Source organism: Stegodyphus dumicola, chromosome 11 (genome assembly GCF_044657685.1).
Source record: "Stegodyphus dumicola isolate Sdum_Otavi_A_Nest chromosome 11, ASM4465768v1".
Classification (NCBI taxonomy): domain Eukaryota; kingdom Metazoa; phylum Arthropoda; class Arachnida; order Araneae; family Eresidae; genus Stegodyphus; species Stegodyphus dumicola.
Window position 1 is genome coordinate 47,091,405 of NC_140778.1, and position 27,869 is coordinate 47,119,273.

Genomic DNA, 27,869 nt, shown 5'->3' on the forward strand with positions numbered 1-27,869 from the left:
GTTAACAATGTACTACTAATGTATGTTTTCAAATGTGTAAAATTAACGGCATCTTGATATGTTCTTGTATACATGTGAACTGTTATTTTGAATGTTTAGAAATAACGTGATATGGTAAAAGTGAAAGTAATGTTAAAAAATTTTGTTATTCGTGTGACTGTAAAGATTAAATCATGGTGAATATGTGTTAAAGGTTGAATGATGTAGTTAGGCTCTCTGACGCTACACTTTAGAGTTAGCCACTTTCAGAATAGTACCTCAGGGTCTAGAGTTGAAATTAGGGTGTGTTAAGAGGTCTCGTATGTTGAATTTTAACACGTTAGTGTTTTGATTGTAGGAGGAAGTGTTGAACACATAGACAGAAACACATTCGTGTTTGGTGTTTTTACAACACATGTCAGAGAGCACGGGGAGAGATAATTAAAATAGTCATGAATGAAATAAGAATGTTAAGAAAAGTATATTCTATATGTTATTTACAATGTCATTCTGTAACATTTCTTTAAACTAGTTTTCCTTCCAGATCTCTGGAAGGAACCAGAATTGAATAAAGCTCCTGTTTTGATGCAGTACAGATGAAAAAGAAAAAAGATTGTTGTATATTCCGGGAGCTGCTATTGTAACAAATTTCTTTCTTTTAAAATTTTCTAGTTTCTAGCTAAGTTATGTTTGTAAAAGTTTGGCCTCGCGTTAGTTTCTAGAGCTAAAAGTTTTCAACAAGGTCGTTTTAGACCTCAGTTTCAAACTAATTAACTCTGGCGGGAAGTATGTAAGGATCTTAAGTTTTACTAACGTTTATTTTATTTTAAATCTTTACTATCACTTCTTATTTTCTACTTCCGGCCAGAATTATAAGCGTGAAGGAGTTTATGCAAAGTTGTCTGGCGAACGCCAAGTATTTAAGTGTGGCCTTTTTGCCAAGCAGAGGAGAGGAAGCCGTGAGTTCGAAGCAGGCCGCTTACCTTAGAAGTTACGCAGTTGCTACTTTGCCTTCCAGGCCAGAGGTTTTAATCCTCTTGATAAATTAAACGTATTGTAGTGTTCACAGTCTCTGTGCTACATACGCTTTCTGTTATTATAAGGCCAATCTTATTCTAAAGTTAAATTAGAGTTTAGTTTTATTTTGATATCTTTTAAGTTAGACCCCGAGTGGAGGGTCATTGTATTCCGAAGTACGGAAGTCATTGTATATAAAGAAAAAAATAAAGGGTTTTGTATACCCTTCGTCTGTATCCTGTCTACTTACTACAATTAGTGAACATAGCTTTAGTAAGCTCTCTGTTCTAGTCAGGTCATTGTATGTTTCCGAAGAAGGTTAGAAGAAACATTGAACCTGATAAACTCATCGTGGATATGTTGTTGCTTGCTGGTGCGAATGTCCGGTGTTGCGATCCCAAAACCGTTTTAGAACGCTGGCGAAAAAATGGAAAATTGGAAGAGGAAAATATGCGGTTACTCAATTATGCTGTTGAACCACGTATTCTTAGCCTGGAAATTTTATGTTACATAACTATTAGAAAACATATGAGGCATGTCAAAAGGAATGCTCATCATCTCGGATTACCTGACTTAATGGTAAGACGTCTTACCCTCGAAGAATGGTAATACTATTCTTTAAAATAAGATCCCTTAGCCACCCCGCATTTCTCATTTGAAGAATCCATCCTATCTATTCTTTTTTTAAATGTCTCGGGATGTCATCCGACGCATTCTCTCCGCCAAAAAAAAACGAGTTCCTCCCACCTACCCCAAAAAGAAGAAGAAGAGGAAATTTCCCATGAGTCTTTTCGAGAACACTCCTTCCCCTCTCTCTTCCTATATATAAAAGAAACCGAGAGAAAAGTTGTCTTTTCTTTTTTTTTCCATCTCATCCTCAGGAGAAAGAGAGAGAGAGAAAACCAAATGCCATGGAGTGGTTACGGCGAGAGTCTTTTTCCCTTGCGATTCGTTTCCGTTTTGCCAAGACAATTCCCCTCACGTTTTACTTGGGATCGGGCACGCTCTATTTTCGAGGATCGGAACTCGTGACTTGCCTTTCCCAGCAAGGGACTTGGATGAGTCTGAAAAGTCAACGGACTATTCAGCAATGGATCTCTCGAGCCCCTTTTCGCCCTTACCGATCCTTAACGACGGATCTCTGGATCGATACGTCGGACCGCCCCAGCCGGATTCTTCGCTATACTCCTTTTATCACCTTCGATTCCCTGGAAAAACTGCTCAACGATTTGGGTCCAGACGCTCTCCTCTTTTAGACCTGGTTTCAGAGTGTGATGAGAGAACCTCTTCAAATCCAAGAAGATTCTCAGACCGGGGAAACTTATTTTAGTCCCGTGGAGAACAAGGTGATGGATTTTCAGTTTCAAAATTTATCGAAACTGTTTCAATGTGCTTTATGTTTTTATTCTTCTTAAAGAGGAGTGGGGGGGTGGAAAGAAAACCTAAAAATTGTAGAATAATCATAAAAAATAATTTTGTTTTTCTTTTAAAAAAATATTGAGATAGTCTAATCTTGTGGAGGAGGTGGAAAATTCAAAACTATTATCTAAAACAGATGTGGCGGTCAGTCCATTTCGATCCACGGAGGAGGATATGTGTGAGATTCTCTGATCCATAGAGGGTTTCAGGAAAAAAAAACTGCGAAAGTTTCCCCCTCTATCTCCAAAAAATGGGTATCCAGGTTGAATGCAGAGTACAGACTGATGGGAAGCCGAAACTCGAGTTTCTTAAATAGAAAAAATAAGAGCTCCTTCTAGAAACAATTTTAGATGTCTTGTTTGGATGAGTGAGTCGACTGGGAAAAATTTCTCAGCGCTCTGAAAAAAAAAAAAAAAAAAAAAAAAAAAAAAAAAAAAACTTTTGGTTAATTTTTATCATGTCTTATAGACATGATAAAAATTAACTCTCTCTTCTTTTTGTCCGGGAATGAAGTCTCACCGTTTCGAAAAATAGAACATATCCCATTCTTGAAATTCTATTATTTTAGAAAGGATGATGAGTGATGGTCTATTTTTCGAAACGGTGAGACATCATTCCCAGACAAAAAGAAGAGAGAGTTAATTTTTATCATGTCTATAAGACATGATAAAAATTAACAAAAAGTTTTTTTTTTTTTTGAGCTTTGCCAATTTTTTTGCCAGCCAGCTCTATCCATAAAACAACACCTCTCAAAATCTTTTCTCACTTATCTATTTAAACCACTCGAATTTTTTTGCTTCCAATGAGTCCACGCATCTTGGCCTTTCTTCCACTCTGCTCTGAGAAAGATAAGGTAGATTGTTTTCGGTGGACCGTCCTGTTGACGCTTCCGATTTATATAGAGAGCTATATAAAGATAGGGTCCCTCCTAACTCCCTCTATTATGATTATTAGTCTTTTTCTTTTTTTTTTCCCAAGAAATATACAAAGAATGATCCACTGTTTTTTTTTCCGTTAATGAAAAACAAATATGCTTCTACCTTCCGACTTCTTTTTTAGTACCTCTTTAGGTGTCTCCTCCTTCTGGATCTTTTCCTTCTCCTCTCTTCCTCGCGAGCAGGGAATTGAAAATGCTGTTCAGGATGCAACGCTCGTAAAGACTCCATTTTCTTCCTGGAGAGGGCGTCTACGGCAAACACAGTCTTGTCATGAAATTGGAGTTGGTAGTAAAGAGGTCCGTAAATCATATACACGGAACGAGCTCGCAGTCGATAGGGAATCATACGATACCCGTCGGCTTCTGATTCCATTTCCCATCCATAAAGACGGATAGAAGCTTCTCCGGTTTGAAGAATATGAACCCACTCGGGTGAAACGTAAAACAGTTTTAAAAAAGTTCCAGCATCGACGGCGATCACATTTTCCCATCGCAGATAAGCGTGTAAGCGAAAGGTTCCTGCCTCCATCATCGATTGAAAAGCAAAGTGCTTGAAAACTTCGATGGACGAAAAATAATGCAGGATTTTTCCATCGTAACAGGATAAATAGCACATGGTTTCTTGGACGATTTGTTCCATACGCTCCGGGTCCCGAAACCATTCTTCGAAACGGGAGAGAGGTTCCCATTGATCAGCTACTTCGAGATGACAGACGGGCGTGATTTCCACCAGGGTAGGTAGAACTGCAACAGCATCGGTCGACATTTTAGTTTTGCTCGGTTGAGAAGGAAGAACGAGAATGAACCCTGTAGGCAGAAAAACTCAGATCTACATAAATACTAGAGGAAAAAAGGCGGGGGGAAGGGAAGTTCTTCCTTCCTCCCAAAGAATAAGAAAAGTGGGTGGAAAGAAAAAAATCATTTCACTCTCAGGAAAAAAAAAAAGAATTTTTTTTTCTTGTCAACATGTTGTCTAGACATGTTTCTAAAAATAGATTTCCAACAAAGGTTCATTCTTTTCTTAGAAATCTATTTTTAGAAAAGAATTGACATATCCTTCACAACAAATTTTTTTTTCCCTCTCTCCAGCAGCCAACTGGATGGGCAAGCGTTTCGGGTCAGATCAGTCCGTGCTAACATTATTTTTTTTAAATACAATGGAATTAGTATAGGAATGTACTAGAAACTGACCCAAGGTTGAAAAGAAAATATCAAAATCAATACTCACTTCTTGACGATTTCTTTTTTCCAAAAACCTGTTGAAGAATTCTTGATGGGTTATCCAAACTCTAGACCTGTCTGAAGGGAATTCAATCTAAGGTGAGCGCGCATTTACCTGACGCGAAACTCGGAATATCTGCATAAATAACAAAACGTCCATTCTTAAAAACTCATCGTCTAGTCCATTGAGTTGGTTGGAGGGGGAGAAAAAATTTCTAAGCAAAAAAAAAAAAAAAAAAAAAAAACTTTTTGTTAATTTTTATCATGTCTTATAGACATGATAAAAATTAACTGTCCCCTCTTTTTGTCAAGGAAGGATGTCTCACCGTTTCGAAAACGAAACGAAAACTCATCCTTGTCATGGCAATTATTCCAAGAATGAGTCACGGTTTGTTTTTCGAAACGGTGAGACATCCTTCCCAGACAAAAAGAAGAGAGAGTTAATTTTTATCATGTCTAGAAGACATGATAAAAATAACCCAAAAGTTTTTTTTTTTTTTTTTTTTTTTTTTTTATCATTCAGAAATTTTTTCCAAAGCTCTGAGAATTTTTTCCCAGCCGACTCGATGATCCAAACAAGACAGATCCAAATTGTTTCTAGAAGGAACTCTCCCTTCTCTATTTAAACCACTCGTGTTTCCAACTTTAGTTCAGTCTGTGCTGTGAATTCGACCTGGATACACACTTCTCCCTCCTGGAAAGAATTTCTGTGAAGGTATGCGAACATTTTTCTCAGCTCTTAGAAAAATTTTACCAGCTGACTTGATCGACGAGAGACATCTCGAACATTCTGTTATCTGCGGAAGTCGTTTCATTTTCGTGCAGTCCATGCTGTGGACTCAACTGAATATCCATTGCTCCCCCCCTTCTGGAAAGAGTCGTAGCTTTTTTAGATCCTCGTCGCTCTTTTTACGTTTCGTTGCATATCTAGGACGAACATTTTTACCTTATTCCTTTCAAACTCTAATATTGCGGTTGGAGAGCCGTCATGGAAAATCAGCCATGATCCTGACGAATCTAAACCGACTCCTTGAAAGCAGAGCTATGTCATGTTTTTTTGATGACAGATTTCCAAGCTCCGAGTGATGAGAAATTTAGAAATTTTGCAGTGTTAACGGAAAGGAGGAGACAGAAACCTGGAGAATGGAAATGAAGCTGAGAAAAAATGCTAAGAGCTCAGAAAAAAAAGGCTTTTTCCAGGAGGGAGGAGAAGCGCAATTCTAGGTTGAGTACACAGCACACACGGATCTGAAGTTGGAAACGCGAGGGGTTTAAATAGAGAAGCGAGAGTTTCTTCTAGAAACAATTTTGGATGTCTTGTTGTTTGGATCATCGAGTCGACTGGGAAAAAAAATTCTCAGAGCTCAAAAAAAAAAAAAAAACTTTTGGTTAATTTTTATCATGTCTTCTAGACATGATAAAAATTAACTGTCCCTCCTTTTTGTCAAGGAAGGTTGTCTCACTGTTTCTAAAAATAGATCATGACTCATTCTTGGAATAATTGCCTTGAGAAAGGGTGAGTGATGGTCTATTTTTAGAAAGGGTGAGACATCCTTCCCAGACAAAAAAGAAGAGAGAGTTAATTTTTATCATGTCTTAAGGCATGATAAAAATTAACCAAAAATTTTTTTTTTTTTTTTCAATCTGATCTAGAGAATTTTTTCTAGCCGACTCGATCGACAAGACATGACCTGACCATTGTTTCTTTTTTTTTTAATAATGGATTTTCACCTATCCCTTTCAACCCTCCGAATTTGGCTTTGGATCCGTGTCCTTGCTTCCACATTCAGAGCTCTTTTCTTCAACATTTCGTTGCAGGGGAAGAATCAATTCTCTCACGACGTTTAGATATTCTTTCAGAATGCTAGAAAACTCATTCAAAGAAGAAGTATCTAAGGGTGGAGTTGCCGGTTGAGGAAAATTCACGAGTCTTGGAGCCGGATTATGCGAATCCGTCTGTATGCCAAACTGTAAAGGTGAATCACCCGCTTTAGGAGAGCAGATAATAGTAAGATCCATCTTTTTCCAATTTTTGATTTGAATATACTTGTTTCTTCTTACTCGGAACATTTTCCTTTTTCTTCCTCCTCATCCAGGAACTGAATTCCAGGTGGAACGGAATATTTGTAATAAACTGTTGTTTCTTGGTTCCACACGCCTGACATTTTCCCGTGACCATCGGCCGTCGATTTTTCGACATGCGATAGTGGAAGTCGACCGTATCGGTTTTGGTTCGGCATTTCACACACCAAATGGAATAAGAAATAGGTTCCGCGTCAGAATGCTCCATTGCAGTAACACACTCTTTATTATTTTCTTCTCTTTCGATAGAGAGAGAGATCTTAACCAGAAGTGTAGATATAAAATTTAGGATACGTTTCGGATCCGTCGGCTCTTTTCGCATACCCCACTTCTTCACAGAGGTATTCCGTTTGCTGATCCGCTCTTCGAGGATAAAACTCGTTTCCCCAAGCATCGCGAGCATAACGAATTCGATCGCCGGCCGTTAAACAATATTCGACTCCATCCGCCTTTTTGGGATACATTTCATGCCCCGATTCGTCTTTGGCATAAGGGAATAAAACAGACGTATAAAGCGAATACTCGTCCCCATTTTGAAATTTCGGGTAGTATTCTCGTCCAAAAGCCGTTCGGGCATACCTGTCGAGGAGCTAAAATGTATTGGTTTCCGTTTAAATCTACCGCGTAATACTCATGACCATTTTCGTCTCGAGCCAAGATAGGATTTCCTTCAGGATCCGTAACGTATAATTCGTAATGAGGATGTTGGGGCTCGGTCGGGTATCGTTCTTTCCCCGATGCGTCTACTCGATAAACAGACATGCTTAGTTCTCGTCGCCTGCTCCTTCCTTCCTCCCACTCGAGACCCGTTGAGATGAGGGTATGAGGTTGATATCTATAAAATGGGTTGACCCTTTCAAACTATTCCATTGTTTAAAGACGGGTGGGTTAGGAAAAAAAATATTAATAAAAGCAAATATCTGAACGGTTCAACACAACGGGTGAATGGAAAAAGGAATAGTTCTCTCTCTCCACTCACAGGATGGTTTCTTCTTCTTGAACGGCTCACACTCAACTGAAGCGAAACTCGGAACTCGAAATGTTTAAATAGATCATAGAGTCCATTCCAGAAAGAATCCGGAGATGTCTTGTCCATCCAAGTCGGCTAGAAAAAAAATTCTCAAAGCTTTGAAAAAAAAAAAATTTGGTTAATTTTTATCGTGTCTTATAGACATGATAAAAATTAACTGTCCCCTCTTTTTGTCTGGGAAGGATGTCTCACCCATTCGAAAATTCGAAAAAACAAACCATGACTCATTCTTGGAATTGTTGCTATTAGAAAGGGTGAGTGATGGTCTATTTTTAGAAAGAGTGAGACATCCTTCCCAGACAAAAAGGGGGTTCATTAATTTTTATCATCTCTAGAAGACATGATAAAAATTAACCAAATGTTTTTTTTTTTTCAGAGTAACAGAAATTTTTTCCAGCCGACTCGATCGACAAGACGTCCCCATTTTTTATTTAAGAATGGATTCTTGTTTATTTGTGTAAGCATTCCGAGTTTCGTTTCAGATGAGTCTATGTTGTTGAAGAGGAAACATGGGTACCCTCATTTTTTTTTCCTATCTGATTTCTAAGATGAATTCAGTGAGTTCACCTTGACCTTTTCAAATTTTGTTTGTTTACTTTTAGCCCAGAGGTCGACGGATAAATCATTCTGATTTTTTATATATATTTTTTTTGTGTCCCTCTCTCTCTCTCTCTAAGAAACCTATCTCGTTCCAAGTCTTCTCGAAGTGCTATTGGTTCGTTTCGAGACGAGGCCATTTCACATCCCCCCCTCCTCAAAAAGTATATGTATATAAATTAAAGGAAGTGATTTTCTATACACACACTTCACCTTTTTGAGTGGTGTCACGATGAGCCTATCCAGTAGAGAACGTCTTAGGGAAAGAATGCGTGAACAGAAACGACGCTGGCGAAGCAATTCAGCTAATCGAGAGCGAGAACGAATACTTCAAAGGGAACGTTATGCTGTTCTTAAAAAGAACTCCTGACAGCGAAAGAAACATCTTCCTCCCAAGCAGTGGGAAAGCTATACGAATTTGCAGTATAAGGATATGTGGTCCGAAGAAGCCTATCAAAAATGTATTCGACAATGTAATAAAGAGCAATACAATTTCCTGATCTACGTTCTCGTCCGTTTGTACACCTATTACGCGTTACCTGAATCGAAACGTCCCCCTCCTCTGGATATTATTGTGCAAGGATCTGCCGGAACGGGTAAATCTTTCCTGATCCAAGCTTTATACCAAACTCTGATTCGAACGCCTCTTTTTAGCGAAGCGTGCTCGGTTCTCAAACTCGCACTTAGTGCTCAAGGAGCGGTTTACATTACGGGAGATACTTTGCATCATGCCCTGCGTCTTCAAATGAACGGGACTTTTGTTCGACCTCTGACCCAAGAGACTTTAGACTATTACAGACCCCTGTATGCTCCTTTACGGATGGTGATTTTGGATGACGTTTCCACGATCGGATCCAATTTATTTTCGCGCCTCGACGAGCAACTTCGACAATTGTGTCATGTGCCGGATAAACCGTTTGGGAATGTGCATATGATTAAATTTGGAGATTTGCAGCAGCTCCAACCGATTCGCAACATGCCCATTTTTTATTCTGAAGGGTGGTGGACGCCTTAATCCACGCTCTACTATGAACTAGTCGAATGTATGCGATTCTCTCTGGATTACGAGGAGAGACTCGATCGTTTAACGAGAAATCACTTTTTAGAACCGGACGATGTGGCATTTTTCCAGTCCCGCGTTCGCAGTTTCGACGAAATTCCTCGCGAAGCTATTATTCTCTGTTTTTCGAGCAAGGATGCAGAGAAATATTATATGAAACGTCTCCAATCCCGAGGGACGTACTATTCGTGTCTGGCTCGAGACGTGATTTATTCCGAGAGCGAAAAATTGCGGAAGAGGATGATGAAACGGAGTCAACATTTACATCGATCTCAGATGGCGAATCTCGAATCCGTCCTCCATTTACAAAGAGGAGCGCGATATCAATTGACTAAAACGCTCGATAGATCCAAAGGATGGATGAATGGAGCGATTGGAACACTACACCAAATAGACCAGGATGAAGACGGAGTTGTGACGCGAGTCTGGCTGCAATTTTCGAATAGTCTAGCTCCTATCGATCGCGTCTCCATTCGTATTGACACCTGTTCGACAAAAACACTCGCATTTTATCGCGAACAGTTTCCTTTGATGTTAGCCGAAGCGATTACGGCTCATAAAGCCCAAGGAGCCACCTTTCCGTCGATCGCAATTTACATGCACGGACCTTTTATTCGATTTCAACAATATGTCGCTTTTTCTCGAGTGACTCAACCCCAGGGATTGTATATTCTGGACCAGTTTCGTCCCCGCATGAAATTGGCGAGCAAGCAAAAATACGAGGAGGAACTGGAGCGATTGCAAAACATGTCCCGGATTCCGTATGATATATTGGCTCGAGAAGAGAACTAAGATCCGTACGAGTTTCTCATGAACCTTCTTCAATGTGGGAATCGTCTTTCCTTCCATCTTTCCAATTGAAACATCTCCCAAGAAAAAGAAGTCGTCAAACTAGAAGAAAAACCTTCTTTCCATGTAAAACCTGTTATAAAATGTCAATCTTAAATCTTTTTTTAAAATTCAATAAAAAGAAATATTCTCCATCAAAACCCCTCCATTCTTTCAAAGCTTCACAAAACGCTCAACAATGTCCACACAATGGGAAGAGAAAAATCGATCTCAACGGTCCACACAACATGTTGACTCCTCAAAATATGTCTCTCCCAAGTGACAGGATGCTTCTTCTTCAACGGCTGACACTCATCTAAAGCAAAACTGGGAATGCTTAAATAGATAAGCGAGAGTTTATTCTTAAAAAAAATGGCGCTGTCTTGTCAATGGAGAATCGAGTCGGCTGGGAAAAAATTTTGAGAGGCGGGAAAAAAAATTTCTCTAACTCTAAAAAAAAAAAAAAAAAAAAAAAAAAAAAAACTTTTGGTTAATTTTTATCATGTCTATAAGACATGATAAAAATTAACTCTACCCTCCTTTTGTCTGGGAATGTTGTCTCTCCGTTTCTAAAAATAGACCAGAACCCATTCTTGGAATTTTATTCTCTTTAGAAAGGATAAGTGATGGTCTATTTTTAGACACGGTGAGACAACATTCCCAGACAAAAGGGGAAGGTAGTTAATTTTTATCATGTCTAAAGACATGATAAAAATTAACAAAAAGTTTTTTTTTCTTTTTATAGAGTTAGAAAATTTTTTTTCCTGGCTCTCAAAATATTTTCCCAGCCGACTCGATTCTCCAATTGACGACACAGCGTCATTCTTTTAAGAATGGATTCTCGTTTATCTATTTAAGCATTTCGAGTGTCACTTCAGATGAATGTCAGCCGTTGAGGAAGAAAAACACAGATTCCCATTTTCTCATTTCCTTCAGAGAGAGAGAGGCCTAGATTTTCGAGACTCGATCACTTTTCAAGCATTTTTTGTTTAAGCTATTCGACTTCATATTTGTCTGACGTTCAAGAGTATGATCTCTCGTGGATGGATCTCTTCCACCTCATTCTCTTTCCAGTCGATTTAGAAGGGGAAGGGGAGATTTTTCTTCCTCATGGAGGATGTCTCCTGAATACCGTTCAAAGAGTCTATGGAGAAATTATATGGTCAGAGTCACGGATTTCCAGGGCAATCTGCTTCTCAGCTAAAAAAAAAAAGGATCTCTCTTTCCCAGTCTGTCTTCGATTGCCTCGTTAACTGTGAAACCCATCGCTTTTCCGATTTTATGGTTCTCCCAGTATAATCAGACAGTCGGTCACAAAAGTATTCGAACACCGGTACCTTATCAGAAAATGACAAGATGGCGTTTTTTTTTCTCTTTCTCTCTGTGTGTCGTGTTATTCCATCCTAGGTTTTCTCCCCCCCCATCTTGGAAAAAACTGGAAAAAATTGGTTACGATCTCTTTTTGAATGGGGAGATGCCATTTTGAGAAAAAGCTGACGACCCTATCTTGGAGAATGAACATGACCGCTCTACACACCCTTTCACTCTCTCTCTTTGAATTGGGAAGCCATTTTGGGAAAAAAGCAGACGACCCTATCTTGGAGAATGGAAATGAACGCCTCTCCCTCTCTCTTTGAAATGGAAAGCCATTTTGGGACCCTCTATTCTTGGAAAGGGAGAAAACTGAAGTCTGCACTTCGCTGTCTCTGAATGCGGAAAGCCATTTTGGGAAAAGTGGACCCTCTTCTTCTGATCTTGGAGAACTGGAAATGAACGCTCTACACGATCTCTCTTTGAATTCAGAAGGTATTTTGGAACCTTCTAATGTTGGAAAACTGAAATGGACGCTCTACGCATTTTCTCTCTCTCTCTCTCTCTTTAACATGAGTAGCCATTTTGGAGGATTCTCCACCACCATCCTAACCTTGGAAAACTGAAATGAACGCTCTACACCATCTCTCTTTGAAAATGGGGGGGGTGTCATTTTGAGACCTCCCTCCCCTAAACTTGGAAAAAAAACTGAAATGAACGCTCTACACTTTCTCTCTTTGGACATGGGTAGCCCTTTGGGGACCCTCTCCTCTTGGTAGGAAAAAAAAGAACTGAAGTGAAGGCTCTACACAATCTCTCTTGGAATGGGATCCATATTTCGGGAAACGTGGATCACCTCATGCTGGAAAACTGAAGTGAACCACCAAGATTGGACACTATATAATATTTTTTTTAATTGACATCATGACCCTCCTCCCATTTGTTATTAAAAAAAATTGTTTTTTGTTTGTTTTGGTTTTTATCCCATTTCCGATGTGATTTCAGAAATGCAATTCCATAACAGTTCAATTTCATTCGAGGTTAAATGATCTAAACAGTCTTTGACCCACCCATCCGTATGATTATTTTCTTCTCCTTCCTGTTGCACCAAATTTTGTAAGTCCATATAATCATTCCATACGGGAAGGGCTGGATCCTCACAAGGCTGTCTTGAAACACTTGGAGTATCTTTGGGAAGAGTGGAGGGATCTAGGATGTCTGGACCCGGCTGCGATTCTACCTCCATGATTTCTGGACCCGTTGGAACTTGTTTACCCGGCTGAAATTCTGCCTCTACGATTTCTGGACCCGTTGGAACTTGTGAACCCGGCTGTGATTCTGCCTCCATGATTTCTGGACCTGTTGGAACTTGTTTACCCGTCTGACATTCTACCTCTACGATGTCGGGACAGGTTGGAGAAGAAGAAGAAAAAGAAGAGGATACTGGAAGAGGTTCTGTCTGTGAGGAGTCCGAAAGAGGTTGCCTGTTTGAACAAGTCGGAGAAGAAGAAGAAGAAGCTTCTGGATTCTGAAGCGGATCTTGCACGCCAGGTAGGTTCCGGTAAGTCGACCGTTTTTTAAGAGGTAATTTTTTTTCTTCCTCCTCATCTTCAATTGTGATGACTTCAATTTCATTCCGTTGCCGGGTCGATTTTGTTTCGGGAAATAACGGTTTGGTCCATCTCCTCTTATCATCTAAGAAAGGGATGGGTAAAGGTGGCGGAGGGTTTTCTTCTTCTTTTTCTTGAAACATCATCGGCGATTGGAAAGAAATCTCCTCTTTCAATTGTTTCCAAAGCGAGTACGAGCACTGATCGACGAGAAAGAGACTCTTCTGGGTTGTGACGATGAGATACTGCGTTTTCGGGGGAACGACATAGTTTTGAAAAGGTCTTAGAATATATTTCTTATATTTCATCCTGTCGCTGACTTTAAAACTTCTTTCCTTCAGATTGGGGGACGATGATTCGTAATAGGCGAGAGGAGCGGCTGTGGTTTGAACAATATAAACTTCGTCCTCAGCCGTCGTTCTCACTCCAAACGTAAAATATCGTTTCGTGAGAAAAATATTCTTCCACCGAAAACTCGTGCACGGATCTGTATATCGCCGGTCTGTTTGAATGGGCCGTCTCAAAGCTCGATCCATCCGATTCCAAGAGAAGGGAGATTCCTCTTTCGTTTGTTGCGATTCGAATAAATTTCTGTATATATTCTGAACGAGCAGGTTGGAGGATTCGACATCTTGGTTGAAAGAAACGATCGCTTGGTGAGGTGGTAAATGCGGAATAAATGTCGTACAATGACACGCCAAAAAAATTTTCAAGTTGGAGATTTGCTTTAGCGTCTTCAAATCCTCCCCGTTCGAAATCCGTTGAGTTGGAAAAACGTCTAATAGCGACATGGCTCCCAATGGAAAAGAAATGATCTCGCCCAGTACTCTCGTCTTTTTATACATCTATATAGACACACACAGACACACATAGAGGCTCTATGACGTCCGTTTTATTTGTTTTTTTTTTGTTTCTCTCTCTCTCTTCTTTCCAAGAAATCTTATCTCCATGACTTCCTTTTCTTTTCTTAAAAAGATGAATGTGTGTGGGAATGAGGAAGTGAAAGTAATAATACGTGTATTCCTTTCAAATATAAATATGTTGATCTTTCCTTTTATATCATCCAAGGAGTCGTTTACCTGAAAGCCTCCGATTTTTCAAAATGTGCGGGTTATTATACCGTGGGGAGTTATCAAAAGATGCGGGACGAATTTTTGTCCGACGAAAACGCGTTGATGGCTCGTGACATTCCACCTTTGGATGCACAAATTTTGTTAATGAAACGAGCCAAATATTTTTACACGTCCCACTTTCTAACCGTCTCGCAAATGAATAGGATTATGGATCGTCTTGAGAAGACAAAAGGGATTCTCGTTCATTTTAGTGAATGGTTGCACAAATGTTTGCACGAACCTCTCTCGATCGAGAAGACTGGGAAGAATACCTATTATATTCTTCTCGAGGACTCTCCTCGTTCGTCTCATCTTAGAGAAGCTACGACTTTTGAAAAAATCCTCGAGCAAGAAAAAATAGAATGGTGGAACAACTACCCCATCCCTCTCCCCGAGCATCAAGAGGAGCCTGTTCAGAAGAAAAAGAAAAAACCTTTCCAAAAGCCTATCGTCATCCTCCTCGATAATGATGGGGATGAGGAGAAGCCTGTTCAGATTCCTCTCCGTTTGTCAAAACCCGTCGAGGATGAAAAACCTCTCCCTTCCTCAAACCCCTTGAGGAAGAGAGACCCCTCGAGAAGGAGAAATCTCTCCCATTGTCAGACCTCCTCGAAGATGAAAAACCTCTCCATTTATCAAGACCCCTCGAGAAGGAGGGACCTCTTCCTTTATCAAACCCCCTCGAAGATGAAAAACCTCTCCATTTATCAAGACCCCTCGAAAATGAGGGACCTCTCGATTTGTCAAAACCCCTCGAGGATAAGGGAACCAAAACTTCTCTCTCTTTCGAAAATGAGGGACCTCTCGATTTGTCAAAACCCCTCGAGAATAAGGGAACCAAAACTTCTCTCTCTTTCGAAGAGGAGGGACCTCTCAATTTGTCAAGACCCCTCAAGAATAAGGGAACCGAAAATCCTCTCTCTTTCTCAAGACTTCTCGAGGAGGAGGAGGAGGAGGAGAGACCGCTCCATGTCTCAAGACAGGACCCCCACTATCTCTTGAGGATCCGAGGGAAACGATTCCTATTGAAAAACCATCTATCCACGATCCCCAGAAAAGGTCTTCGGAGGAGATTAGACTTCCATGTAGAAAACGAATCTGCCACAATCATAATAATAATAATAATAATAATAATAATAATAATAATATACCCCCTTCTCAACAACAGAATCCTACAACATTTGCAGATAAATGCATTCAAACCAATCCCTTTATAGTAACCCTTTTGATTGGAGAACCCGTGCATTAGCATCGAAAAATAAATTGAGATTCTAGACTGTTTCTATGACCAGAATGTTAAGCCAATAGATAGGTCTAGCTCAGAATTTTTCTTTTTAAAAGAAAATAAATAAATAATCCAAAGACTATTCGTAAATATAAATGGTAAAGTCTCGAGTCGGCTGGAAAAAAATTTTCAGAGCTGAGAAAAATTCTACAACTCAAAAAAAAAAAAAAAAAAAAAAAAAAAAACTTTTTGTTAATTTTTATCATGTCTTAGACATGATAAAAATTAATGACCCCCCTTTCCTTTTCTTCTGGGAATGTTGTCTCACTCTTTTGAAAAACAAATCGTGATTCATTCATGGAATGATTGCCATTAGCGAAAGGATGAGTCATGGTCTATTTTTAGAAAGGGTGAGACATCCTTCCCAGACAAAAAGGGAGGGTCATTAATTTTTTATCATGTCTAAGACATGATAAAAATTAACCAAAAGTTTTTTTTTTTTTCATTAGAGAATTTTTATCTCAGCTCTGAGAAATTTTTTTTTCTCCCAGCCGATTCGATACTTTACCATTTTATTAAGAATGATTTCTCCCTGATCTATTATTTCAAAATTCCAAGTTTCACTTCAGAACCATCTGTGCTGTTGAAGAAGTAACATGATATATGTATTTTTTTTTAATGAGTTCTGTCAAGATTGAATTGTGCAGGATCGACCTTGCGAATTTTTTCTCTGTGTCTTTAAATAATAATGATACCCAACTGCTTTTTGTAGAGCGCAATGGAAAAAACCTTTTGTATGGTTAGGACAATTCATGTGTTCGATCCCTTTGTATTTGAGAATATCTTGCGTCGATCCCGAAATGCAATAAATGGATCTTTGCAACCATTTCTCTAAAAATCGCCATTTCATTTCTCTTCGCACCCAAATCATGGAAAAAGGTTCCGTCAACATCGTTAACACCCATGGAAAATAACTGTACGGAATTTCTCCTTCGTACCACGACAAGCCGTGATAATAATCACTTGCCCACACAGCGGTTCGTTTTTCTTTCTCGGTGAGCATTTGCCATGAAAACGGGGGTTTAAAAACAAATACCCCTCGAGAAGTACCGTCCAATGTGACGTAAGCCAATTCTTTCACAATAAAGGCTCCTTGAGAATCGTAGAAACCTTCAAAGTCGAGCACGAGTTCCATGTTTTTTATTTCTTTTTCTTTCCAAGGTGACCTTTATTATTATGATGATGGATGTGTATTAAGATACGCACCATATTATTCAAAAAACAAATATATATATACGAATGTGACCTTTCCCAGAATTCATACGACCTGTCACCTGCAACCTTCTCTCTCTCTCTCTCTCTATAAAAGAGGAGACGGCGAGAGAACGCTTTCCATTTTTTCCTTCAGGACACACAGCGAGAGAGAGAGAGAATTTTGTTTTCTTTTTTTCCTCAATTGAAGAAGATGGACATTTTGAGTACCAAACCTGTCAAAGATTCCTACATTGTTCTGGACATGGAATACTTTCACTGTTATGATCCAAAGACGGAAGATATATGTTTCATCTTGAAAGAACTGGGCTACATCACTTGCGATTTAACCTTATGCGGATCCATGATTTTTCTCCCTCCTGTCCATTACGATGACTTATCGTCCCGCAATCAAGCTGTGGTCAACCAGACTACAAATAACCGACACGGCCTGCAATGGACCGAGGGTCGTCTTTCCTACGAGCATCTTCCTACGATCCTGAAAATACTGACCGAAAATGTGGAGGTGATCTACGTCAATGGATACGATAAAGCCGAATTTTTCAGCAAGCTCTGCCAGCGATCCGTTTACGAGTTTTACATCCCAGGGAAAACCGAGTGGCGGAACAAGTCGAAATGCACGCGACACCAATATTTCCAAAAGATGATTCATTGTGCCGAGAACAAGGTGAGAAATTTTCGATACCATTTGATGGAGGGTAGTTACGTTTTCCGGAAATTACATTGTTACCCCTCCGAAAGCAAAGCTGTTGAAGAGGAAGCGGAAGAATATCCCCAGGAGAACTCGTGCGACGATGAGGAGGAGGAGGAGGAGGATGAACTTTCTAATAATAATAATAAATGTCTAAATTGGGATGCTTTAGAGACCCAAGAATATTGGTCTCAACCCTTATCTCACCTAGACCTGAAAGAGGATCCTCAAGTGTACTCTTTGTGGTCCTCTTCTAAAATTTGGTCTTGGAGAGAACCCTTGAATGTTCATGAATGAAATGGTATGTAAATCCGTAGAGAAAAAAAAATAGAAAAAAAAAGTTCCTTTTTTTTTGTAATATGTTGATTTCTTTCCAATCCCATTTCTTTTCCATAACTCCAGCCCAATCGACGAGAAGAAGAAGAATTTTCCAAGTTACACAAGACGAATCTTCCAAGTTACACAAGACGTAGAAAGATTTCACAAGGATTTATAAATTACACGCTCCCACATGATATATGTATAGAGAGAAAAAGACCCTCTGTTCTCTAGCCAATACGTCAAGACTTCCCTAAACTAAGAGAGACCATGAGTACCGAGGAAACCTTAGCAGAGCAAGTGGAAAGACTTTCAAAGAGATTAGAAGAGTTAAGACGGGATAGATTTACAGTTCCGCCGACTAAAGAGGAAACTATCATCGATTTCAACAAACCGCTGTACTTTCATCCCCTACCCCAAAGAATGAGACGAGTGGACTCGCCGTTGAACAGTTCCAATGAGAAACAAAATGTCACTTATTTGAATAGCCAATTTCAACACATGAATATTTCATAAGTATTTTTTCCCTAAAGCGTAGGGAGATCGGATCAGTAGTTTTTCCCTTTTCATCGTCGAAAAAGATAGGGAGGAAAAATCTTTCTCAGCTCTCTCAGAAAAATTTTTCTGCCTTTAAAAAAAAAAAAAAAAACTTTTTGTTAATTTTTTTTATGTCTTAGACATGATAAAAATTAACTCTACCCCCCCCTTTTGTCTGGGAATGTTGTCTCACACTTTCTAAAAATAGACCATCACTCCTCCTTTCCTAAAGAATAGAATTCCAAGAATGGGATCTGGTCTATTTTTAGAAACGGTGAGACCCTATTCCCAGACAAAAGGCGGGTAGAGTTAATTTTTATCATGTCTAAAGTTCAGGGTCCATCCATCTTCTTATGTGAAACGGTGACCCTGACAAGATCGAGATAAACAAGTCCTGTGAGTTGTTTTGTAATCTTGACGCGATCCAAGAAAGACTTTTTATTATTTTTTTTTGAAATAGGCGGGGGGTGGGGAGAGAAAATGTTCTCACGACCCTCAGATATGTTTTCATAAATAGACTTTTTATCAAAGTGTTTCTTTCATTCCGATCCTTTTAAGAGGTTGGAATGACCCTGACATTTAGATGGGGTCGCGATCCCGACAGATGTCGCGCGAGTATAAAAGTGTGTGTCCTCCGCGAGATTTCTTCATAGAACAGAAGAAGACGTGAACTGAGCTGGTAAGTCCCTTTGGTCCTATGAATATGGTTATCTATAAACTCGATTTGATTCTTAGTTTTTTTTTAATAATGATAATAATCATAACTTCATTTAAAAAGACCTTTGAAACTTCTTAACCCTTTGAAAAGAAAACTGTCTCTTTCAAGACGACGACTCTAAAACGTTTTATTGTTTCCCCCCCTTTCTAGATCTTCCCTGTTATACATATATACCTTTTCGATTCTCTTTTTTGCTCCTGTTTGTGGAAGACATCACCGTATTCATCGCCATGGCGTGTTCAGAAAACTTTATCGTGCTCGATCTAGAGGGTTTCCAGTCCTACAACCACAAGAAGGGTGAATTTACCTACGTTTTAAAAGAATTGGGCTATGCGACAAAAGATTTTTTGACCGTGGGATCGTTGACGTTTACTCCTCCTCACCCCTTCAACCAACTGAGTGAAAAAAACCAAAAGACAAATGCCTGGCTGACAAGAAACCGGCACGGACTTCGTTGGAACGAGGGTCATATTCCCTACAACCATTTAGGACGCATTCTCCAATCGCTCACTCACAGCTTCTCCACGATTTATGTGGTGGGATGCCAGAAAGCTAAATTCTTTGCTAAAGCCTTGGATTATCAAAAACCCCTGACGGAAATTTATGTGCCAGATGGAATCATTTTGAAGTATCGGGAAAAATGTGCCCGACATCATCAAAGGATGAAATATTTCCATTGTGCCGAAAACAAAGTGCGCAACTATCGATGGCATATTATGGAAGGAGATTTTCATATCAATCACGTCTATCCAGACGGAACGGAGAAAGAGGAGAGGATTCAGGAGGAAGCAGACAATCCTCTGCAAGCTTTTGATAAGGCCTACGATCAGTTAGAGAAGTATCCGTCCCCAAAAGCGTACGATAACCTCATCCAGAAATGGGATAATCTGTCCTGTTTCCAAGTGATGGAACATCCGGATGAGCATACGCCTTTAAACTTGATGGGCTCTTCTTCTTTGTCGTCAACTTCCTCCAATAACTCGAGGAAGACGGAGGGTTGGGGAGACATACCTGAAAATATTCCCCATTACGATCCAGCAGCCTGTTGGGACGAACCTTCCAAAGAATCTCATGAGACCCCCAAAATATCTTCAGAGGATCCAAAGACAAAATCCACTGAGTGTTGGGACAATGAACGGACAACTCATGCTCTAAAATCCACTAAGACTATGTCCACTGAGTGTTGGGACAATGAACAGACGACTCATGCTCCAAAATCCACTGAGACTATGTCCACTGAATGTTGGGACGATGAACAGACGACCCATGCTCGAAAATCTACTGAGACTATGTCCACTGAGTGTTGGGACGATGAAACCGAAAAGACGACAGAGAATTGGGATGACCGTTCTCAAAAGTATTTGAATTGATATATACATAAACTCAGGAGAAAAAAAAATAAAGAAAAGATTTTTAGAAATAAGTAGAGAAAGGTTCTCCGCTTTCCCTATATTTATGGAAGTGGACTGAGGAGAGAGAAAGAGAGACGAATCAGGAGACCAAAAAAAAATGGGTCTTGGAAGGAATGAGTGCAAATGCATTCGATTCCTTCCAAGACCCATTTTTTTGGGTCCCTCTCTCATCCAATCTTGGAAAAGAACTTTGTCCTATTTTTCTAGGTCCATTCAAAAAGAAATGAATCTATCCATAAATTTTCTTAAAAGAAAAAAAAAACAAAAAGATCCTTTACCTCACGACGGTCCAAAGTCGAGAATCTTGGAAAAAGTTATCCACTCTCTCCATCCAGTCAAGCTTCTCTGTAGAAAATCTAGTAGGTGCATCTGCATTCTTGAACACCCGGCAGTTATTATTGGACGCGAAACGTCGAATGCTGAAATAGTTAACAGTGAGCCCATTCTTAAAGAAACGGGGATGTTTTATTCATCCAGTCGAGTGCGGAAAAATTTCTGAGAGCCGGAGAAAGATTTCTCTAACTGAAAAAAAAAAAAAAAAAATACCCCCCTTTTAATCTGAAAATTGATGTCTTCAATTTTTCGAAAATTGAAGACATCAATTTTCAAATTTTCAGACTAAAAGGGTTTTTTTTTTTTTTTTTTTTTTTTTTTTTTTTTTTTTTTTTTATCTAACCACAGAAATTTTTTCCGGCTCTCAGAAACTTTTCCCAGCCGAATCGATGTGAATAAAACTTTACTGTTTGTTAAGAATGTTATTTAATGGATCGATTTCAACCTATCGAGTTTCGCTTGAGTTTCGGCCGTGCTGTGGGCCAACCTGGATACAAGTTTTCCCCTTTTGGAATAGAATAAAACTTTACTGTTTTTTAAGAATGTTATTTAATGGATCGATTTCAACCTATCGAGATTCGCTTGAGTTCCGGCCGTGCTGTGGGCAAACCTGGATACAAGTTTTCCCCTTTTGGAATAAAATTTCCGTCAAGGTAGGCTACTTTTCCTCTTTTTGCATTTTTCATGTCATTTCATTTGTATTACAATATACTGAGAACGGGCGTTCGAACTGATTTCTAGGCTATTTCTATACAAATGGAGTTCGATCCAAGAAAGAAATGATGTCTTTTTTTTATTTTGTGGACTGCCAATTTGTATTGGAATATACTGAAAACGGGTGTTTGAGTCGATTTTCAGTATATTTCAATACAAATAGAGCTCGGTGCAAGAAAGAAATGATGTCTTTTTTTTTATTTTGTGAACAGCCAATTTGTATTGGAATATACTGAAAACGGGTGTTTGAGTCGGTTTTCAGTATATTTCAATACAAATAGAGCTCGATCCAAGAACGAAATGATGTCTTTTTTTTATTTTGCGGACTGCCAATTTGTATTGGAATATACTGAAAACGAGTGTTTCAGTCGGTTTTCAGTATATTTCAATACAACTAGAGCTCGAACCAAGAAAAAAATGATCTCTTTTTTTTTTATTTTGCGGACTGCCAATTTGTATTGGAATATACTGAAAACGAGTGTTTGAGTCGGTTTTCAGTATATTTCAATACAAATGGAGCTGGATCCAACAAAGAAATGATGTCTTTTTTTTTATTTTGTGGACTGCCAATTTTGTATTGGAATATACTGAAAACGGGCGTTCACGTCGGTTTTCAGTATATTTCAATACATATGGAGCTGGATCCAAGAAAAAATGATGTCTTTTTTTTATGTTGTGGACAGCCAATTTTGTATTGGAATATACTGAAAACGGGCATTCACGTCTGTTTTCAGTATATTTCAATACAAATGGAGCTGTATCCAAGAAAAAAATCATGTCTTTTTTTTATGTTGTGGACAGCCAATTTTGTATTGGAATATACTGAAAACGGGCGTTCACGTTCGTTTTCAGTATATTACAATACAAGTGGAGCTGGATCCAAGAAAAAAATGATGTCTTTTTATTATGTTGTGGACAGCCAATTTTGTATTGGAATATACTGAAAACGGGCGTTCACGTCGGTTTTCAGTATATTACAATACAAGTGGAGCTGGATCCAAGAAAAAAATGATGTCTTTTTTTTATTTTGTGGACAGCAAATTTTGTATTGGAATATACTGAAAACGGGCGTTCACGTTGGTTTTCAGTGTATTCCAATACAAATGGAGCTAGATCCAAGAAAAAAATGATGTCTTTTTTTCATTTTTTTGTGGACAGCCAATTTTGTATTCGAATATACTGAAAACGGGCATTCACGTTGTTTTCAGTATATTACAATACAAGTGGAGCTCGATCCAAGAAAAAAATGATGTCTTTTTTTATGTTGTCGACAGCCAATTTTGTATTGGAATATACTGAAAACGGGCGTTCACGTCGGTTTTCAGTATATTACAATACAAGTGGAGCTGGATCCAAGAAAAAAATGATGTCTTTTTTTATTTTGTGGACAGCCAATTTTGTATTGGAATATACTGAAAACGGGCGTTCACGTTGGTTTTCAGTATATTCCAATACAAATGGAGCTCCATCCAAGAAAAAAAATGATGTCTTTTTTTATGTTGTGGACAGCCAATTTTGTATTGGAATATACTGAAAACGGGCGTTCGAGTCGGTTTTCAGTATATTCTAATACAAATGGAGCTCCATCCAAGAAAAAAATGATGTCTTTTTTTATGTTGTGGACAATCAATTTTGTATTGGAATATACTGAAAACGGGCGTTCGAGTCCTTTTTCCGACTATTTCTATACACATTCCACTATATTAAAATGACGTCATGGTTGAGTCCAAACAGAGTCGTCGCCGGATAGAGTCGTCTCCGGACAAAGTGGTCCCCGGACAATTTTATACCGAATTTGTATAGAAATATACTTAAAATGGGCTTGGAGGGGGGGCGGAGTCCAAACAAAGTCGTCCCCGGACCATCTTGATGACCAGACATATTGCCTCTTCAACAGCCCGTATTATTCTGAACAAAAACGTGGAATACTTTTATAGAAAAGAGAAGAATTGAAAGTGAAAGTCAAAAAGCAAAATGGGATCGGCTGGGAAAAATTTCTGAGAGCCGAGAAGAAATTCTGAGTCAGAAAAAAATATATAATATATATATTATATAATATATATTATATAATATATATTATAAATACTTTTTGTTAATTTTTATCATGTCTTCTAGACATGATAAAAATCTCTGAGGAGTCTATATAAACGGATCGCCAGCGAGCTCTTGTTCATATCAGACGAGTGTTTCGCCTTGAGAACGGAAAAAAAAATACAAAAGCCATGCTGCTCAAACTGGAATATAACGATGACTATTACGTGCACGCGTATGTGGATCTAGGATTCCTGTACTGGAATGCCAAAGATATCTTGAATCTCTTGCCTACGAACGTCTCGCATACGACGAGTGTTCTCTAAGTCTTTTTTCCTTATCGACACCATTTTCTTCGACTAGGCGATTTGGACAACTACTCCAAAGAATGGGGTCAACCGAACCAGATTGTCCTCACTTCGAATGAAGCGGCCTTCGTCGCTTCAAAATCCCTGCATAACAAGTCGCTCTTCCCTTGGATGTGTAAAATATTCATGAGACCTCTGACGAAAATTGAGGAGGACGGGGAAACGTATATCACCCTCCGAGAGACTGTGCAAGACGAACAAGAAAGGAAAAAGAGTCCTCTCTTTTTCATCACTCAATTCGGGATCCATCATCTCCCCAAAATCATCCAGAGACATCAAGCCTTCGTTGAAAAGTATCAGAAAGAGGACGATGGTGATGATGATGATGATGATGCGATATGGTCTCCAGTCGCTTAAAGAAGGGGAAACGTTCTCCGCTTTCCCTATTCCATAGACTGGAGAGTTGAATCAGGAGACCAAAAAAATGGGTCTTGGAAGGAATGAGTGCATTTCAAAATGCATTCGATTCCTTCCGAGACCCATTTTTTTGGGCCACTCTCTCCTCCAATATTGGGAGAGAGTGAGAGAGAGAGAAAAGAAATTTATCATCTCCTGTCCACCCAAAAAAGAAACTATGTATTTTTGTTTTTCTGGATGCGGCCGAATTTGTAGAGGAATCGTCCAGAAACCGGCCCTGAAGCCCAATTTCAGACTATTTCTATACATATTCGGTCATCAAGATGGTCCGGGGACGACTTTGTTTGGACATCATCTCTATATAGATGGTGAAATTTGTATAGCCATTTCTAAAGAATCTCAGAGAAAACTAAAAGCGAGATTGCAGAAAAAGAAATAGCCTCCAGTGAACACAATTCCAACGACAGTGGATAGGAAAAGTGAAGAGTTAAAAGTGAAAGTCGAAAAACGAAATGGGATCGGCTAGGAAACATTTCTCAGAGCTCAGAAAAAAATTCTGAGATGTAAAAAAAAAAAAAAAAAAAAAAAAAAACTTTTTGTTAATTTTTATCATGTCTTCTAGACATGATAAAAATTAACTCACCCCCCTTTTGTCTGGGAATGTTGTCTCCCACTTTCTAAAAATAGACCATGACTCATCCTTTTAAATTCCAAGAAAAGACTGGGTTCTGGTCTATTTTTAGAAACGGTGAGACAACAAACCCAGATAAAAGGGGGATGAGTTAATTTTTATCATGTCTAGAAGACATGATAAAAATTAACAAAAAGTATTTATAATATATATTATATAATATATATTATATAATATATATTATATAATATATATATTATATAATATATATATTATATATTTTTTCTTTTTTTTTCTGACTCAGAATTTTTTCTCGGCTCTCAGAAATTTTTCCCAGCCGATCCCATTTTGCTTTTTGACTTTCACTTTCAATTCTTCTCTTTTCTATAAAAGTATTCCACGTTTTTGTTCAGAATAATACGGGCTGTTGAAAAGGCAACATGTCTGGTCATCAAGATGGTCCGGGGACGACATTGTTTGGACTCCGCCCCCCCTCCAAGCCCATTTTAAGTATATTTCTATACAAATTCGGTATAAAATTGTCCGGGGACGACTTTGTCCGGAGACGACTCTATCCGGGGACGAGTCTGTTTGGACTCAACCATGACGTCATTTTAATATAGTGGAATGTGTATAGAAATAGTCGGAAAAAGGACTCGAACGCCCGTTTTCAGTATATTCCAATACAAAATTGATTGTCCACAACATAAAAAAAGACATCATTTTTTTCTTGGATGGAGCTCCATTTGTATTGGAATATACTGAAAACCAACGTGAACGCCCGTTTTCAGTATATTCCAATAAAAAATTTGCTGTTCACAAAATAAAAAAAAAGACATAATTTTTTTCTTGGATGGAGCTCCATTTGTATTGAAATATACTGAAAACCAACGTGAACGCCCGTTTTCAGTATATTCCAATACAAAATTGGCTGTCCACAAAATAAAAAAAAAGACATAATTTTTTTCTTGGATCGAGCTCCACTTGTATTGTAATATACTGAAAACAACGTGAATGCCCGTTTTCAGTATATTCCAATACAAAATTGGCTGTCCACAAAAAGTAAAAAAAAAGACATCATTTTTTTCTTGGATCCAGCTCCATTTGTATTGTAATATACTGAAAACCCACGTGAACGCCCGTTTTCAGTATATTCCAATAAAAAATTGGCTGTCCACAACATAAAAAAAAGACATCATTTTTTTCTTGGATCCAGCTCCACTTGTATTGTAATATACTGAAAACCAACGTGAACGCCCGTTTTCAGTATATTCCAATACAAAATTGGCTGTCCACAACATAAAAATAAGACATCATTTTTTTCTTGGATCCAGCTCCATTTGTATTGAAATATACTGAAAACCGACGTGAATGCCCGTTTTCAGTATATTCCAATACAAAATTGGCTGTCCACAACATAAAAAAAAGACATAATTTTTTTCTTGGATCCAGCTCCATTTGTATTGAAATATACTGAAAACAGGACGTGAATGCCCGTTTTCAGTATATTCCAATACAAAATTGGCAGTCCACAAAATAAAAAAAAGACATCATTTCTTTGTTGGATCGAGCTCTATTTGTATTGAAACATACTGAAAACCGACTCAAACACCCGTTTTCATTATATTCCAATACAAATTGGCAGTCCGCAAAATAAAAAAAAAGACATCATTTTTTCTTCGATCGAGCTCTATTTGTATTGAAATATACTGAAAACCGACTCAAACACTCGTTTTCAGTATATTCCAATACAAATTGGCAGTCCGCAAAATAAAAAAAAGACATCATTTCTTTCTTGGATCGAGCTCTATTTGTATTGAAATATACTGAAAACCGACTCAAACACCCGTTTTCAGTATATTCCAATACAAATTGGCAGTTCACAAAATAAAAAAAAAGACATCATTTCTTTCTTGCACCGAGCTCTATTTATATTGAAATATACTGAAAATCGACTCAAACACCCGTTTTCAGTATATTCCAATACAAAATTGATTGTCCACAACATAAAAAAGACATCATTTTTTTCTTGGATGGAGCTCCATTTGTATTAGAATATACTGAAAACCGACGTGAATGCCCGTTTTCAGTATATTCCAATACAAAATTGGCTGTCCACAACATAAAAAAAAGACATCATTTTTTTCTTGGATCCAGCTTCATTTGTATTGAAATATACTGAAAACCGACGTGAACGCCCGTTTTCAGTATATTCCAATACAAAATTGGCAGTCCACAAAATAAAAAAAAGACATCATTTCTTTGTTGGATCCAGCTCCATTTGTATTGAAATATACTGAAAACCGACTCAAACACTCGTTTTCAGTATATTCCAATACAAATTGGCAGTCCGCAAAATAAAAAAAAAAGACATCATTTTTTTCTTCGATCGAGCTCTATTTGTATTGAAATATACTGAAAACCAACGTGAACGCCCGTTTTCAGTATATTCCAATACAAAATTGGCTGTCCACAACATAAAAAAAAGACATCATTTTTTTCTTGGATCCAGCTCTATTTTTATTGAAATATACTGAAAACCGACGTGAATGCCCGTTTTCAGTATATTCCAATACAAAATTGGCTGTCCACAACATAAAAAAAAGACATAATTTTTTTCTTGGATCCAGCTCCATTTGTATTCAAATATACTGAAAACCGACTCAAACACCCGTTTTCAGTATATTCCAATACAAATTAGCAGTCCGCAAAATAAAAAAAAAGACATCATTTTTTCTTGGATCGAGCTCTATTTGTATTGAAATATACTGAAAACCGACTCAAACACTCGTTTTCAGTATATTCCAATACTGAAAACCAACGTGAACGCCCGTTTTCAGTATATTCCAATACAAAATTGGCTGTCCACAACATAAAAAAAAGACATCATTCTTTTCTTGGATCCAGCTCTATTTGTATTGAAATATACTGAAAACCGACGTGAATGCCCGTTTTCAGTATATTCCAATACAAAATTGGCAGTCCACAAAATAAAAAAAAGACATCATTTCTTTGTTGGATCGAGCTCTATTTATATTGAAATATACTGAAAACCGACT